We start from the raw sequence: 17,068 nt of genomic DNA on the forward strand, positions 1-17,068 counted from the left end.
TGGAATCCACAGAGCTGGAAGTATCCGTAGCACAAACGCTCACTTCTGAAGCACGGAGAATTGGAGGTGAGGGTTTATGCAACGTCTACTGCAAGCTGAGCGGATTCCGATTGTTGGGCTATTACATGAGAGGATTTGATTCGGTGGGCGATTGTAGAGCGTTTTGCAGTGGAGGTATCTATATCACTTATTTCCTACAGTATACTCCCCTTTAGAAAAGAAAGAATTTCTTAAAGAAAATTTGTTTTTTTTTTCATGCAACAATTTAATTGGAAAACCTTTTCATAACGCGTTAGTGCGTCATGAATTCAATTGATGGTATAATATGAAGAAATAGATACACCCATTTAACCGCAATGCATAACACGTTAGGGTCACCAATGTGGAGATGGGTAAGTGAGGAAATTTTCTCATTCATATAATAATTTTATCAGAGTCATTTGTAATAGTCTCCATAATCTCAATCCTATGACTTAAAAAAATGTACATAAAAAATGGGTAAGGCTTCCTATGCAGCAATATAAAATATATATGAGAGCCTAGATATACACGTTTTAGAATATGTCATATAATTATCAAATAATATAGCAAGAATAGGGAAATATGATCGCCAAAATCAGTATATAAACAGCATTTGACTAAGTTCTCATGAAAATGATTATTCTTTCTTTCATAAGTTTCACAAATAAGGCTCATTCACTCTTGTGATCATAACGATAAATTATGAACCACGCCACTGATCACGCTACACAGCACCATTTCTCTCTTCGTTCAAATTCTCAGAAAAGAAGCACTTCGATCACAAATAAATATAGCAGAAAACAGAAATAAAATAAATGGGTGGAAAATAGTATTCCCACTAACGGTTGAAAACCCTTCCTTTATCCATATCTGTCTTGTATCCTGTAAAACGCACGGGCATTTGTCTTCGGAGCTTTGAGCTAGATAAATAAAACACGCATACATAATTATTGAACTAATTTCGAAATTTAAAATTTAACTCAAAAGTTGAAGCTCTAGAAGTATCAAATTAACAGAATAACTCTTTAGGACTACATCCTAAAACGACCCATAAGCTGTCTTTGAAAAGACTATGCAATCCATAATGTACCCTTGACCTTTACGCTATTCCAGTTGCTCAAGATGAGATCTGCACTAGTCACATTTGCAAATTTCTGCGTCATAGAAATTAGGAGGTGAAATTCGGTTATCCTGCAGTTTCTCTTAGAATTCAAATTAAAGTGAAAAACGTTAAGAATTTTCTCGGAAATTACCAGCACTACAGTTATCCAAAAGAGCATTACGGTTTACCAGCTGTAAAAAGACCTTCCTTCGAAAAAAATACTGCCAGTAGCCCTCACCAATACTTGTACTCATATCGCATGATGATAATTACATGAGCAATCAACATTATATCAACATGACTATGTTTATAAAACATTCAACTTTAAACATGACCTGAATACAAAATCAGGCCTCGTTTTAGGCTCTGTTACTAAAATAAGTGTTTTTTATGCTTGATCGATGATTGAACCTCACACATTTGAGAAAAAAATTATTATTATTTGAATATTCCCCTGAAATTCACCAAAAAGAAAGTTAATATTTATCAAATAAAAAAAATTCAATCCGACATGTAATTTAGATAGTTTCTTAGAATCCCATTCTTCAAAGCACACTCCCATTTGACGTAGCGCCCTAGGCATTAGAATGGCGATGATGCTAACGTTCAATTCTTTACAGCACAAGCAGAAATTTATTTTTACGATTTTTAAGAGAAAAATCTTTCTCTAACTCTACATATTTTTTTTGAAAAATCACTCTCCTTCGCATTTCATCTTACCTTAGCTCAGAATCCAGCATTTTCCCTTGGGGCTGGATTTCGCAAATTACAACTTTGAAACCAGTGTTTACGTTCCTTAATTAATCCCCAAGAGAGTGGGAGAGAGAGAGAGGGAGCTTTTCGAATGGCAAAACAAGGAAGAGTGATAGAATTAGTTTGGCCACCGAATCGCGACTTCAGGGCAGTTCTTAATTGCCTCCTTCACGATCCGCAAAAGGATAGCATGTTTTCGCTCCGTCATTCCACTTTTCCATATTTGCTCGCGGAATTTGGCATTCCACAGGGTTTAAGGATCAATCTTGAAGTTCTCTGTGAATGCATGAAATTTAGGCAGTACAACTTCCTCGTTTGTGAACACTCAGCTCTGCATCACCAGCAACTCGATAAATGTGCACGTCAGTTCCATCAGTGAATTTGTAAAATTAGTTGAAACAATAAAGCATGCGATGAGAATCTAATTATTTCATTATTTTCGCAAGGTCATCTCAAATTGGGACGGGCAATATCTTCACCGGCTTAAAAACGAACACCAAATGACATTATCATCGCTATTGCTATAGCACCATGAAGTAGATAAATATTGAGAGCTAAAATAGGCGAGAGGAAAATCAAATCGAAAGTTAATTAAAATTTATGAGGTCTAGTCAGAACACGTTTTCCAGGCATTGGTACGGCGGATGCTATAAAAATGGCAGTAATTACATGACCAAAGTAATGATGAACCAGAAAACGTAATACTCATGCACGCATAAATGCAAGAAAAAGTTAGCCCTTATATATATGTAGATTTACATATAGTTGCAACCGGGTACCCTGGTATAAAAATACATAAAAGCTGGTATGTACAGCACAATGATGGTTTTATCAGTGAGTGGTTTGTATATCTTCTTTGATGGAATATTATCGAATATAATTTATAATTACCATTTTTGCAATACATTTATTTTCTAAATGCCGATACACGATGTGAAAGCAGCAAAATATTTAACCACATTCCATTGACTTCTCACTTCACTGCAGCCCAAAATTATCAAATACAGTTTGCTCTTGTGTGAGTAAGATGAATATTAAACATTATTAGTCTATCAAAAAATCTACGGATAAAAAATTAGTAATTTAAAAAAACATTCATTATCCGACCAAGTACTTTATATGAAGTCTATAGTAAATCAAATCACTGATAGCCTTCAAAGTATTTCTCCTCATGTTCCAAGTATATAATATGTCTGATAATGTCTTCTCTCATTTAATCGAGACCAATACTAATCCGAGTGCATGAGAGGATAGAAAAACGATGACAGATACGATGATACGTGCCAAAAAATCTAAACAGGCACGTCCCACCTCTTGTGCATGGGTACATCAAGTATTAGGACGGATGTGCAATTTCGGCTGGAAAGGCATCCAGATCACCCTTTCCCATCTATGACAAAATAATACTGGGAGAAAAAACAGCGAGGATGACGTGGTGATGACACTGTTAATTTGAGCGCGAAGAGTTCCTACACTCTCTCCCACTCATTACGACACACTTTATAACCCTTCCGACAGCACGGAGTGACAAGATTACGCACGGAATGAAACGTGGAACGACTCGCGAAACGAACGGTAAGTACATCCTCTTTTTTTTGTGCAGTTTTATTTCGTTCATTTTATTTGTGTTTCTCGCCGTGCTTCCCCGCGTGAAAACGTACCCACTGGACGATTCCGAAATTGCTCCCCCCCCCCATCTCTTTCTCTCTTTCCAGTGCCCTGTTCGCCGTTTGTATGTTGGCGAGAGGATGCAGATACAGTGCGTATACAAGCCTCCCTCTCTCTCGAAGTCTCTCTCTCATTTTACCCCTCTACTTGGGCAATCCTTTTTCTGTCATTTTGTCCTCGACTTCTCCCCCGCGAATGAGATTTATTTTTTTCACTCTTCTCTTTCATGCATACATTTTTAGCACTGCCGACATTACGGTTAGAGCGTAAAGGATGACGAAGATGTAATAGAGATAAAGGTAAGAATAAAAAGAGTGTAAAGTAGAAATACTGGGACCAGGAAAAAACAAGAGATGAAGGTTCCTCTATGTTTGGGGATGAAAATCTATGAGCCACAATAGTGGCTACTTATGTTGCTTATGATGAAGAAGATCTCCCATATCTCATTCAATAGCTTGATGTTCAGAGTAGGGATATAATGAAATCTACAGAATTCAAGCATGCACATATCTATTTATTAGTCTCACACTTTTATCGCTCTCTTAGAGCACTCCATTTTTTGTCCACTACTCCCTATCAAAAACTATCTATTCATATATAATTTCCTCTTTCCAATCACCTATACTTTATCGATCTGCCAAACGGATGCAGTGTACGGTAGAAGGAAGAGAGTAGAGATGAAAGGAAATTTGGGAAGAAGAGTGGTATATAGATGACGCACTGTGACGTGCTGAAACTAGAAATTGAGGTCGTCTTACGGCTGCAAATGAAATCCTATCAGCCTTTCATTCAGGCTATTTGTTTGTGTTTTAGTCGAGGACGAAGAATAATCTACCCTCTATCAAGTATGGGATAAAAGGATATGGAAAAGGAATGAGTTTCATACACTTTACATCTAAACACCCTACTACATATATCCTTCATATACTTTACAGCCAAACACCCTAGAGGTGGCTCGCAGGGTATTATGTTGATGTACATTTACAAGTCTATTTGCTCTTTCTAAGTACCTCTCCCTTTACCGCTCTCTACTAAAAATTCTCATTCTGTAATTTAGTCTTCAGCTTCTTGCGGTGAGATCGATTTATTTGATTTTTATTCTTCTGTTTCATAATTAACATTTTTTCCACAAATAAGTCAACGGTTTAGCGTGAAATATGAGGAGATAATGGACAATGGAATAAGAATAGAAAAATATGTGGATAAAATAGTGAGACGTTCTGAAAAAAAAAGATTAAGGTTCCTCTAGAGCCACGTGTTATCTACTGTATATCCTTGAAATGGCTAGTTTTGCTCCTTCTAATGAGGAAAATGGATTACTTACTATGGTTCCAGACCCTGGCGATGAGATTATGGATTGGATTGAAATATACATGCAGCTATTGTATAAGCCTCATAGTTTTTTAGTCCATCTGCTTTCACCCATGTCCTTGAAAACACCTCTTACTGCCATTTACTCGTCGTAGCAAAAGAGATTTATTTTAACTCATCCCCGAGGTAGATTTTTCTCTTTAGACAACTTCAATTACTCGCATTGCCAAACGGTGTGGGAGATGAGGGAGAGGTGATGGAGAAATAGGTAGGAGGAACAAAGAAGAGGAAGAGTTGGATTTGCTCCCACCTCCAATCTGACGAATAACTGGGAGAATAGGAGTGAGAGGAAGGGCGGAGGAAAAAATATAAGCGCAAAGAAGAAATGGGACGATTTTGGGAAGCGGTGGAGACTGAAACACGAATTTTGAGAGAGAGAGAGAGAGAGAGAGTGAGAGTTGCTATGGAGGCAAACAGAACAGTATACGACGTTGGAATTCAAATAGACTGTCACGGGCGCGTCAGACGAAGAGTAGCGGTGGTACGGGTGGAGAGAGGGTTTGGGATGGGGTGGGTTGCTGAGGGAGGAGGAGGAGATACATGAAGGATTGTGAATTGAGAGGAGGAATGAGCGGGGAGGGTGGCACAGGGAGGAGCCGGTGTGAGGAGACTCAAGAGGGATTATGGGTAGGGGTGGGAAGAAAAGATGGTTCCACGGGAGAGTGAAGTGGGATATTCAGGCGGGGGTGTCAAGGGTTTTAAGCGCGTGAGGAAGAAGGAAAACCCCTTTTTCGGTGACGAGACGTACCCGCGTTTCTGAGGCTGGAAGGGAAGGGGGTTGAAAAGGAAGGATTTGTCAGGGGGTGGTGGCTGAAGGGTGCGTAAAAGGGAGAAAGGGGTGGGATGTGTATATATGTTCGCAATCCTGTGCAAGAACTCGGGAGGGAGAGAGGATGGGTAAGTAGGGGTTTGGGATGAGCCAAGGGTTGGGTTTTGGAAGGGGTGCTGAGGGTGGGAGAGCGGACGCCGGCCTGTTTTCCAAACAATGGCTGGCTATGGAACACATTTGAATACGTGAGGGAACTGACTCGTAACGTCAAATAGAACAAGGCGAGTTTAAAAAAATTCGAACGACAGAAAGAAGGAAGCTTTCGCAAATGGGGAGGTGGAGGAGGTTGGTGAGATTCAGAGCAGGAGGGAATGAATGAAAGGGGTTGTGAGATGGGGGTGATAGGGAAGTAAGAAAACAGACAATCGTAAGGAATGAGAAACGGAAAGGAGGGACCCCGGGATTGGTTGGTACAGGGAGGTGGGGATTTCAGGGGAATAGAGGCTGGAATAGTATGAGTCCCGGTTCTGTTGACTGAAGAATGGTCTTACTCACATTTGCCAGGGGGTTTGGGAATGGTGTAACAGAGAGGAAGGACCACACATAAAATGAAAATTGGTTGCGAACGTGCTGGGATAGACGTAGGAACGGAAATAGAATGAGGGACAAAGATGATGATTAGTAACAGCGCAAATACGGCCGTGGGCGAGATTGAAATGAAATGGAAGGAGGGAAAAAATGGGGAGAATGAGGGGTAAAAAGAGATGGAAACACGGCGAAACGACATCAGTGAGGAATGAGGATGCGACACAATGGGGCTGAGGGAGACAAAAAGAGATTCGGGGAGAATGAGAGAGAGTGATAGAGAATGGGAAAAAATCCGAACAAATGGACCGTACGATGGATCGCGAAACTAGAATGATGACAAGCGGAGTTGGTCGGTGAAAACATTCGAGCGCCAATGCTGGGATGTCTCTGGTTATTAATTGTAGGGATAGGAGCAACACTGGGAGATAAACCGTTACCTTTCGGCGGGACTGACGACAAATAAAATAGAGTCATCCATTGAAGCATAAATATTTTCTTTCAATTTGTTCAATCTACCTTGCGGTGCTCAGCATTTGAGGATTTCTCAAATAGCAAACGTAAGCCCGTAAATAATTTGAGAGAGAATATAAATGTTTCGCTTAGGAATAGAACTGGATTCTAGATGTGAACAATCCATTACTCAAAGAGCCTCGCAGTTAAGTAGCTGAATGATGTGAAGAAAGGAAAGGTTCTACACAAGGAAAATGTAAAGAATTGTAAAAAATATCACAAAATATCCTTTAAAAATACGCCTTGAGGTTGCTTTCTCTAATTCTTTGGCAGTAAAAGATGCTTTTGTTTAAAGGACTTTAAATGTGATACGGAAGATAGTAAAATGCTTCCAGTGAATGCTAAAGGAAATCAAAGTAATCAATGGGCGACGCCTTGTAACAGCACTATTTTCTTAGACAAAGACTTGAGGAAAAAATTGAACAAAACATTTCTAGTTTTACGCCATGTTACAAAGTAACTCTCACGCTTATTTTAATGATTACGGCTTTCCACAGGAAAAAGTACCAAATACCTTTCACATATTCTATTCATAATACTAGGGCCCTGTAAGATTTAAATTATGGAGAAAACACACAAGTGATACAATGCGGTTAGTTGAGATATAATCCAATGACTCATGGGCTCTGCGTCATAGTATTCTCATCTTTTAAAACTTCCTTGGCCTCCACGAAAATTTCAAAACCAAATTAGCCAAATCGGTCAAGCCGTGATCGAGATTTAGCGAGAAGAACTAACTGTAGTTGATTTTGATATTTATAGATTGATAATAAGCTGATACGAAGTTTACCGAGTCATCTAGTTGATTAACAAAATTTCACCTCGGGCTTCAACCCGAAGGTGGATTTGGATAGATGGTGCAAAGACGACCGCAGATTAACCAGCCGCAGGAGGGTGTATTTCATACATTCCAGGAAGGGAAGCAGTTCCCAAAACCACCACGCAGCGCAGGAAATAAAGGGGTGTCGATAAGCTTCACTCGGTATTTGGACCCAGGGCCAACAGGAAAGTAGCCAAGCCTGATTTAACCCTGATTAACAGTACAAAACGACACGGCAATATAAGAGATGGTAAATATTGGTATAGCTATGATTCCGAGAAACACAATTCCAAATTTTCCTTTAAAAAGTAGAAAAAGAGAAAATAGTTAGTAGCAATCGATGATCTATGAACGCTGAGATACAATAAATAAATTGGAATGTGGAAGATAAATAACCGATGCCTACTAAGAGCACTATTATCTCATCTATTTGGGCTACTATGAAAATTGGAGCAAAAGTTTTCATATTAGTAAACCAAATATTTTAAAGAAAATATTAAACAAAGTCACTCGTGCTATAACAATACGTAAATTTGCGTAGACACATAAAAAGTTGTGCTTAATGGGGGGATCTATCTTGGGGTAAAAAATCACCGACATTACGCCGATCAACACCGACTTTTCGCTATATTGCGGATCATTTACGACGTAACGGATCCTCTGACTTAATCCTGCATTGGGGGTTGTTTTCATCTTATTCACGGCTTGACTGAAATAAAAATGGTGCCATTTAGATAACATCCACAAAATACGTACCAGGGCGAATCGCAATTGCAACAATTCTATTCCCTCCACCGTCCCAAAAAGAGAATTCTTTTAGATAGCGTTACGAATGGTTTCCTTCAAAGCCTCCCATCGAGACATCTCGACCAGGGCGCCACCTATTTTCCATCGTTCAATCCCACTTCTACCCCCCACCATGTTCACCCCCTAAGACGTGCTATTTTCGCGAGGGCACCACCCTCATCCATCTTCCATCCGATTGGGGAGGGTTGGAAGCAAGCCTTAAGGCTGAGACATTGGCAGGAGAAGTTGACGTCGATTTGAAGGGGTGAAAGTGAGCGAAAAGGGGTGTGTGGAATAAGGGGTACAGAGAACGGATTAAAGAGGGGTTTCTGCACTTATCACCTTCTACCTCTATGCAGAATGGGTTATAGAATATATGGCTGTAGAATGAAAATTGAAAAAGTGTTGTTTTCAAATTCAATATTTCATGGCGTAACCTTTAGGGGGATAATAATTAAATAATTATAAAGCAGCTTTGTGTTAATCTACAGAGTTTCATTCGGTACAACAAATGTCAGAGCCCCAGTGTCATTATTAGGTACAAAACCTTACATATGCATGTACCTAATGATTTCTCATTAGCGTATAAAACATACGTAATGCATACAGCGAGTACAGTGTATAAAGATTAAAACTCGGTGTATTAAAACATAGCAGCTTTTACCATAATTTTCAGGCTGTTATTTGTGGGGAGGTGATTTCTAGAGGAAAAATATTAAAAAACACCTATTTTTACGTCTGTACCAAAACATTTACACTTTTATACAAAAGTCAGCAGTTAAATAAAAATTTAGGAGTAAATAAAAGAGTATTTATAAATGATAGGGATGAGATATTGAGAATTGGTCATTTCGATTTCAATTATTATTCCTCAGCTTATATCTTTATTTTTTTCGTAACTGATGAGTCCAAAATTAAAAAATGGCCTAAGGAAACTGAAATAAAGGAGCGAAATGCCAAACGAAAAATGTTGACAAATAATTACTACTAAAATAACCAAACCTCTATAACCCGTCCCAAGGGATAAAAAAAGAAGTTTTTAACACCTAACACATAGGTAATAACTACTTTGTCACTGACATATGAGGAAAAAGAAAAGACACGTTACACGACTTCCACTGGTACTTTATTATCTAACAATAGTTCGATACTTAGGCAGTGACACAAGTGACCAGGTAAAGGGTATATTTGGAACGTTCAAAATAATTTTTCTTCCCGACATTGTGGTTCTACATTTACAAGCCGTAAATGTTACACACTAGCATATGAATATTAAAAAACACTAGCGTGGCAAGAGCCGTATGCAAAAGCACGATACGCAATATGTGCATGAAAATAAAGTGAAAATAAATTAATACTCGAATTTGTAATTATGGTTTACTGATTCAGGGTAATGGATGACATAAGTTGATAAAAAACCTTGTGAATTAGTTTTTTCAATTAAATAATGCAATTTCTACTAACATTGGACCGTTTATCAAATTAAATTTCATTTTCATGCAGTTAACTCCAGAGTTCTTGAATCACAGTTTTACTACTGCGAAATTACTACCTTTATTCGTCAAGTCAAAAACTTTACCTCACATCCATAATGCTCAGTGACTGGTCAAATGTAAACAGTCAACAATCAGGAGCATCATCAGTTCCTAAGTTTTGCATAACACGCAGGTGGAACAATCGATGATCTTTATCTGCATAAACAAAGAGGTACATATTTCAAACGTTTAAAAATACAGTTACACAAAAATATTCCAACGAAATTTTTGGCTCTTCGTTTTTGGTTGTCACTACAAATACTTAATCAAAAATTTATAATCCTAGTCAGAGTGCGATAACTTCGGCAACGACTGCAATGGTAACCCAATAACAGAATAAGATGACGTTTATAGGGTTGTGTCACCGCTATCAATGACGGATGGAAATAAACCTGAGATGGGATGGGTAAATTCACTAAAAAATGCAGCAACGAATCATAAGTACTTCTACCTAACCTCCTACCTAGATATGATTACCCTTGCTACTGCAATGATACAAAATCTCTGCCCTCAAGGAGTAGATATATCCTTCACATGATTTGAAGTAAAAATTCATCAAATATACGGAACCAAACTTCACGGCAAAATTGGGAATCTTCATTGAAACATCTCTTATAGAGTATGTATGCAAAAAAAATATAAGTTAGACTTCAACTTTATCTGGTTTCATACTAGGGAATATTCGATTTATCTCAAAGTTTCAAAATAATTTACTATCTGTTTCAACTGTCCACAAGCATTGAGATTATTCCCCGTTGGTAACTCCAAGAAACATTCACCGCGAGAGGATTATTTTTCTTCAAACGTAAATTATGGATGTATATTGATGGGATCATAAGCATTGTAACGTACGAGCAAACTTCAGAGTCAAAGAAGTGGAAAACTGTCCACAAAATTCAAAATTCGTTACTCAAGTTAGCTTTCCTCAAGGAAATAGGAAGTTTCTCTACAAGTTTTCGGAGCCAAATCCACATTCGCGGGCGCCTTGTATCCAAAGTGGAAAGGGAAAGTGGATGGGGTGTTATGGGAGTGGCTTCAAGGAAAGTTACTCGAGGGCTGAGTTAGCTCAGCTACAAAGCCATTCATCGACTGAGCAGAGACGATGAATCGGATAATCACCACGTTTACTCGCAAACTTGGTTCGAGCGAGAATTGTAATCAATTGAGACGAAAATGGAGCGGGCCACAGCCAGTGAGAATGAGCGTCGGAGTTTCTGCCGAAATGGTAATATAATCCAATGAACTCTCGTCTGATTGGATAAAAGTGGAGTAACAAGGACAAAAGAGCAAATAAGGAAATTTATAAGGATATGATAGCGCAGTTTCCTGCTCCATCGGAGGATATTCAATCAATAATATTGCACACAAATCGATTGTAATCTATAGTAAGTTTTTTTCAGTAATATAAAAGAACCACCAAACCCTCTACAACGCTCTTTATCCTTCACTCATATAAACATCGGCCAATAGATTAGATCACGAGCAGTGGGAAACGCTAATTCACGAATACACGTTCACGATAGTGTGAGATGGGTTGCTCCGAATTTTTGTTTCAATTTTCATAAAATTATTGCTTTTCTATATCTGTCGTGAGCACCTGCGCTCAAACAAAACAATAAAACTTTTAATGCGTTAATATGAGCAACACAATATTGAATAAATCTTATCTTATTCGCAATAAATCAATGAAAAATTATCGATGTCAATCCAATCGCGTGGTGTGAACAAAATCCGTCATATTTGTTTCGTAAGAGATCCCTCAGTACCTCATCTCACTTAATACAACCAACAGCTAAGGTTTTTACCGATCGACTGTTTTAAACGACCAAATAAGCTAATTCCATGACATCTCTTTAATAATAAGTAATTTTACTGAAAGAGTGCCATCATCATCACCGCAGTGTATGATCAATAGGTACCTCCTACCATGATCCAACATATTTTTATATAAGTATTATTACCTGTGCTATCTAACTTTGATGCTGAAGCAATTATCCATTTAGCTATCCTGGAGTTACACTACTTATAAAGGATACAACACTCTATTAATAACATAATTTACGACACATTGCGTCTTTAGTTGAGTCTTAGAAGCAATAAAAGCCCTTAAATACTTCTTTAGATAAATCCATTTTTTACGGAAGACAATGAAATATATTGATGATACACATCCATTATTAGTGCTGATGTTGTACCATATATTTTCCACGAAAAACAACACTGAATGCCACTTAAAATTCCCTTTTTCTATGTGCTATCATGGCTTTGGTGACATTTGTATTTACTGCTTTGAATTAACTAAACAAAATCATTCTTTTTCCGCACACTTTAGATGCAAAATTCAAAAAAGTTTCCGGAAGATTCGTTCTAAATGAGAGGAGATGGAATGATTGATGTCCTCCTAGAATTGCAGGAGTTAAATCAGTAATGGTTTGACAAATAAAACTTGAGGTAGTGACGCAAAACCATTTCCTACTCTCATCAAAGTATTCATGATCATCAAAAGCCAGCTGCTCATTTGAGACCCAATTCATCGGCATTCAAAGAATCGGAAGACAGGCGGATTTAAACTTTCGGCAATTTCTAGCATTGACGCTGATCTGGAATGCCTGAAACAAACCTAAAGGAAGAGTTTTCAAAAGATCGTCACGGTAAATGATCATTTGTACTCACCGCTGAAAAACGCCGTCCAGAGAAGACTTCAAACGTGAAGAAATAAAAAAATAGCTACGAAAACGCGATGACGAGCTAAGACGAGTGAATTGCTCGATCACGTGCTCCGTTGCTAGAGAGAAGACCAAGAGTCTTTGAGATAATGGGCGCAATAATTCCTCGGGAAGTTCTCCTCTGCTTGCGAGACCTAGGAAGAGCCTCGCAGACTACGAGAGAGCAGTCACAAAGGTGCGAGAAAGAGATAAGAGACGGTAAAAATGGTCTCCTTCTTCTTCACGTAGTCGGCGCGCATGGAGGATGAAGTTTCGTTGAAGGGAACGGCAACTTCAGAGACCACCCTCTCAGGGTACGGGGGTGGAATTAAAAAAAAAGAAAAGAGAATGGAAATGCTGGGTTTGGGCGGAAGGTGGCGGTGGTGGTCGCTGGAAGACAAGCACGCACCGGAGAGGAGAGAGAGAAAATGTGAAAAGACTATGGGATGAAGGAAGAGTCGCCGGGCGGGGATGAGACGAGACATCAGGGGAGGTAGTCCTATGACGAGGCCGGCCTCTTTTGAGGAGAGGCATCTTTTTTGGGATTCTCTCAGCATCTAGAGACTCACCCTCTCCCCCAACGCAAGCTTTCCTCTCACACCCTTCGTTCCTCGCTAAACCTACCCAGAAAACAACCCCTTCCCAGTCACCTTTCCAACCCCGAGGCAACGGACTATTTTGAGCCACAACACAACCGTCACCACGGGAATACCACAAACCTCTAAATCCCCCATCGCCTCGCACCTTTACGTGCAATCCCTCCCCGGACTCTTATAGCATTCTCCGTGGCGTGCAGACCAAAATATAAAAAGCATATCTCCCAGCTGAATGCAAAACCCCCTACGGTCCCGCCCTCCCGCACACAAAAATAGCGCTCCGTTCGCCTGACTTTTCCCCCTATTTCAGAGTCACCACTTCTGTGATTACCCTCGCGTTGCTTGAGAGTTCATCCCCTACTTGCATCCAACCCTCGCATTCACAAACGCATTATCACAACGCACTCAAATCTCAATCCATGCCTTACATATACAATGGCCCACGGACGTTCAAGTCTCCTGCACACGCGGCAGGTGCCATCCTTCCTGAATATAAAAATGTGTATTTCCTCCTATTCCCCCTATTCTCTGCTTTTGTATGGGATAAACAACTATGACGATTCTAATCCTTACTTCTTGGAGCCTTACATCTCCTCAGAATGGTACGAAAGATTGTGGTTCTTGTCGGAGTTTTAATTTGATTAAAATTCTGTGTACAATCATTGCTGGAAGTACTTGTAGAGAATTTGGGTGAGCATTATTCAGAGTCATCATTTAGAATAATGCCAAATCCACTGAGGAATTGGAATCTTTTTCCTCATTTGCAGTTCACCGCATCCAATCCGTGGTTGCATTCAAAAGCCTTCTATAATTAATTTTCTTGCTTCTTCTTAAACTGAAGTTTAAAATTAAAGTAAAACAAATCATTCAGTTTAAACAGACTAATTTTTGAGAATCATAAAAAGCTCTCTTCGAATTGAAAAAGTTATGATATTCTCCAATCGAATATATTTCATGGACGGAGCATAATACGTTACCGAATATATCATTATCTTGGCTGTGAAATAGGCAAATAGGAGGCAAATACCTCCTCCACAATCCATACTCACAACTCATACTTGTCAGTCTTATAGTCCGTCAGAAATACAAGGAGAAATTACGAACTAAATTCCTCTTAGGTTTTTTAATCTATGTTAATAGTTAATAATGGGATCAGTCTAAAATCTCATCAATGACCTCAGTGTAACTATAATCATATCGACAGATATTTAGACTTCTCGGTATCTCAATAAGGTGAAAAATAATGTGGAAACTTCAAGTAATGTTACCAGTCCTAACGCAAGGCCACCTTTTTACATCATACAGTCATTCCTGAGTCAAATACACTTAATGAATTAAAACTTTTCCCCAATCACAGTATGGATATGCATCAACAACTTTAAATGTATTGTCATTTACAATAAAAGGAACGAGACAAATATATTCAAGGACAAGTGAAATCTGTTCCTGTTGCATTACTTTCAACACCACTTTTTTTACACTGGGCCACCAGTCATTTGCACGAGAAGCAAAGCTATTATCCTAAATCAGTTTTCATGATGTGAGGCACCCACGCTTGTAATGGCTCCCGACTACCCCTCTTAAACGCCCTCATCGGATTTATCTACGCCACTTTCCTGTAAACAAAGGCCATTACTAAATGTTATTAGGTAAATTAGTGGCAGCCGTGTCACCCAGCAGAGGGACACTTATTAGTAAAGTAAGATAAAAGAAGAATATTGTCGTTAATAACGGTATACCAAGTTGGTTGCGAAAAACTTGGTGAATAAGAATGTGATGATTAGATCGCAGATGGAGTAGGAGGAGGTAATGAAGAAGATATATCGAAATGGAAATTTATACAACTGCAGATAAACAAATAAATGACGGCAGACCACTTAAAGTCTTATTCAATTAATGTATCAGAAACTTTATTTATAATAAGACACTTTGACATTGGAAACGTTGAATTATATGAATATCGCAATAAGTGCCCAATTTCAAAGCAGTGCTTGTGTAATGCCAAAACCGCGGCATTAACACAGTGAAGGAGAAGTGAAAAATTATTATAAGCATGATTGAAGACGGGTACATCTAAATATATTGTACTTTAAAGCCATACAGCACGTACGTTACAGCACGTATTCGTGTCAGTCATTGAGGTTTACGTGTTCCATGTGAAGGTTTTCTGATTTTTAATTCTCGATTGAGATCATATTAAATAAATTGTCAATGACAAAATTATTCACACTAAAGGTAAATATAAAAATGTCAGTTCAGAGCTCTCCTTGGTTAAAATAACAGCGGAGTTTTTGTATCTCGTATCAGTGGAGGAAGGTGATAGCTCTTACTCTTTCTTTCTGGGCCACTAAGTGAGCGTTTTTCATTGTCAGCCCCCAAAAGTTTCTCCCGGGATTTGAACTTGGTACTCTTTTGACAGCGTATCATTTTCCAGGTGATAATCTGTGCCGCGTTAAAAAAATAGGATGACTTTCGGCGTCGCTAGTGAATTTTTAATTTAACTTCAAATATGTCTTCACAATACTTCAATAAATCACATAAATACTTTTAACGTATTCATTTTTATACGCTACGTGTACCATTTTTCATATATTAAACTGCTTAACGCTGGATGACTATTTATGTAATGTGTTAGAGAATTCCAAACGTTTGATACGGTGATTTGGAGGGAGCTGAAATAAATATTGACAAGAGCTGGATGAATTCGAAAGAGGTAACGATTATATCAGCTGGAAATGAAGGTACTGAAGGTAATGATCCAGAAAATTTTGTCCAGGCATGCAAAGGGAGGATCGTCACCGTGTCAAGCACCACTTTCGGAGAATAAAAATCTCCAAAATCTGAAAACGCTAAACCAAAAATATCACCCAAAAATTCTCATGGCTCTCCGGCCCGTGGTCCAATAGCGTCTTAAACGAGAAATACGCAAGCCCTCTTGCAAGTTAACTCTTATTCCTCTGCCCTTTATCCTTCGCCAACCCTTCCACAACCGATCGCAGTCAACTGCGACCACCGCGCCTTCCCACACTGTCACCACGCCCCCCACCATTCAGCCCTCCCCTCCACCCCTTTCGAAGCCGTCCGACCCTAATTCGTTCCCCATGCTTTTTTGCCTCCCTCCTTCCTCGCCTCGCCCATCATTCTAATCGAAGCCCCCTGCCACACTCCAAATGACGTTTCCTTCCAACGGAGCATCCGCCCCCACCCTCCGTTCTGCAATTACGTGAGCACACTCAATTATTTTCGCCTCCACCCCCTCTCCCCTTCTTCTGTTTCCACCCCGCCCCCTTAGGAATGGATGGGGTCGACACATGGGGAGGGGAAGGGGTACTTTGCATCGCCACCCCATCCAAGAGCCCCTTCTGCAAATCCCAAGACGAGTTCCCTTTCGCATCTATTCAGCCCTAACGTTTTCCTCCGTCGTCGACTCATAGCAAGGATTATCCGAAAGAAAAAAAGAGCTCAACTCCTCACATTCAATATCATGAGAAATTTAAAGATGTACCAAACCGGAAAAATCACAGCCACTGCAGTTTTCGTTCATGAGAAACACCATAATGATCCAATAATAATGGAAGAATAACAATCGCAACCTCGATTTGGCCGTTCACATAAATATTCAGCGCGAAGAACTGGTGAAACTAGCGCGAACGTTAGCGAGAAGTCTTGTCGATTTGATATTATCGTGAAAATTAGGATGATATAATAGAGGGCTGAAAATACCGCCCAATCCACGCTTATTTTTTTCCATAAATGCTTCAAAGCTGCGAATAGTGGCGGCTCTTAGGCCTCGTCAAAAAGGCTACAAGGCAGTTCAACGAATGCGGTATAACCTACAGGAAAC

This window comes from Ischnura elegans, chromosome 9, assembly GCF_921293095.1.
Source record: "Ischnura elegans chromosome 9, ioIscEleg1.1, whole genome shotgun sequence".
NCBI classification, from domain to species: domain Eukaryota; kingdom Metazoa; phylum Arthropoda; class Insecta; order Odonata; family Coenagrionidae; genus Ischnura; species Ischnura elegans.